The following is a 2,500-nucleotide window of genomic DNA, read 5'->3' as shown; positions in this document are numbered from 1 at the left end:
CCTCCCCACGCACATTTCTGTCTTGTCACGGCCGTTGTATCCTAGACTCAGCTGCCAGTTGAGGAGCCCCCACCGGGAGGACGTAGAGCCTTCGGTCCTACTCCTCCCGCCCAACACTCCCTGCTGACAGGCACCGCCCCCATAATACTTACCTTTTCAATCCTGCACTTGACAAATAACCCAAAGTATAAAAAAAAAAAACGAACACTAAAACTAATAAAAACTAACTAAACCTATCAGCATTTTCAAAAATAAGCAAATCCGCCCTAAAAACAAATTAAAACTAACTGAATTAGGAAAAAAAATGGTATCACAACAAACTAAAACTAAACCCCAAACTATCATAACCTTGGTTCGTATAGGCGCTCGACAAAGCCGGATGTAACACGGTGGATTCGAACCCACAACCACTTTTTTTTAATTTTTTAACTTTAACATTTTTTATTGTATATATTTTTTGCCAATATATGGCAAGTATATGCATAATATATGCTGCATACATGCCATATTCAGGTTCATATATGTGGATATAGGAAATATATGTCTCTTCTATGTCCGCATATATGCCACATATATATATGTACATATAGAGACATATAATGCAGGTGGACAATTTCGTATATGTAACATATGATAAACATATATATTGAATATATACAAACAAACATATATGTTGATATATTTTCTTTGCCCCCCTGCTGGCAGAGGCAAACATATGCCTATGGTGCCTACTGTATGTGTTTTCAGGTTATAGGGTTAAAAAAAAATGTTCACGTGGCTTCCCAGTTGACAAAATAGAAAGAAAGGGTAGAGAAGAGTAAAGAATGATGCATGGCCTGTGAGCTGGTTCAGGCAGATACACTCAAGAGGTTTACTCGCACATGCAGCAATATTATAGGGCAATGCATGTGATGTTTTGACCCATTAAACACATCTGTACAACCACTTGAACCATTATGTTATACTTTGGCTATACAAAAATAGCAGATCTACAAGCTCATAGCGTTTTTTTTCAAAAAAACTGTTAGGATTTAGAAGACATTTGCAGAATCTCCAGAAGCAAAGATTTGAGTTAGGAATATTCGTTTTCAAATATATATATATTCAAAGATTTGCACATAATTTCACGATTTTCCAAAAATAGCAGATCTACAAGCTCATAGCGCGGCACTCGGTGAGCTTTGTGTGAGCTTGTAGATCTGATATTTTCAATGTTCCCCTCCTGAATATAGGGATGCTAGGGTTCAAGTGTTTAAGTGTATTTTGATGCCAATACTTTTGTTATTTTACTCAAGTAACATTTTTTATGTTACTTTGTAACAGAGTATATGTATATTGCGGTATTGCTACTTTAACTTAACCCTTTTACTGCCATGGGCGCGTTAATTTGCCGAATTCTGCTAAGGCACAGCCTGCCGTCGACGAGTTTGGACGAGTTTTCATTCTTTAATTGTCTTATGAAAGATTGTGCTTTGATCTATAATGAGGAGTGACCACTTTCACTGTAACTCACACGGATACGGAAATAACGTGATCTGAAGATTTCCACCTCCGTCCACTTCCTGTCTATTGGCTTGTAACTTGAGTTCATTAGTTTTGCCCAGGATTCGACAAGACACCGTGTATTCACGTGCTCTAGCAAAGGAAGCGATAGTTCCGGCTATTTATTTTTTTCTCTGGACGACGAACGTTTACCAACGGTCTGACAAGCGATCATAATGTATATAAATGTTCTGTGGCCACAGTTGGGGAGGTGGGAAAGACGTGCATTTCTCACACAAAAAGATGCTGTTTTCAGCGTGCCTGCGACAAGGAAAGTTACCTCATTTTCTGTGACCAGTTGGAAAGGTTATAAAACACGAAAATCGCTGGCAGTGGGTTGAGTTCATTAACCCTTTAAGACCTGGAACGCGTCTGTGTCACTTTTTCATTTGAGATAAAAAAAAGCATTATTTTACACTTTGGGCTATTCAAAAATAGCAGATCTACAGGCTCGTAGCGCGGCACCGAGTGCCGCGCTACGAGCTTGTAGATCTGCTATTTTTTGAAAAATCGTGAAAATGTGTGCAAATCTTTGAATATATATATTGTTTTAAACATTTTAAACTTTGCTTCTGGGGGTCTCTGGAACAAAAAAAATATATTTTGAGATGGGGGGTCCGTGGCTAAATACATATCATTTTGCTGTCCTTGACATGAAAAACGTTTGAGAACCACTGATATAGAAACATAACGTTTTTTTTCAAAAAAAACTGTTTAGGATTTAGAAGACATTTGTAGAAAAATCGGAAACCTCAGGCCTTAATGGGTTAATGTATATACTCTGGCAGTGAAAGGGTTAAGTAAATAATCTTCGTACTTTTTGTCAGTGCATTCTGTGGCGTCACAGCGGCGCCGTGGTTGTGTGTGTGTGTGTGTGTGTGTGTGTGTGTGTGTGTGTGCTTGCGTACATATACTGTATGTACCAGGTTTGTGCCTGGCGGCCATGGTTATGTGATTT

General features: G+C 38.5%; 1 protein-coding gene across 1 annotated transcript in view; it reads left to right on the top strand.

The window, feature by feature from the left end:
- LOC311061174 (semaphorin-6C-like) overlaps positions 1 to 2,500 on the top strand; it is a 139,306-nt gene that overhangs the window by 39,064 nt on the left and 97,742 nt on the right.

The sequence above is a fragment of the Gymnoscopelus microlampas genome (assembly GCF_963454915.1).
Source record: "Gymnoscopelus microlampas genome assembly, chromosome: 15".
Classification (NCBI taxonomy): domain Eukaryota; kingdom Metazoa; phylum Chordata; class Actinopteri; order Myctophiformes; family Myctophidae; genus Gymnoscopelus; species Gymnoscopelus microlampas.
The sequence above is the reverse complement of the archived record's forward strand: the minus strand, read 5'-3'. Positions and strand labels throughout refer to the sequence as shown.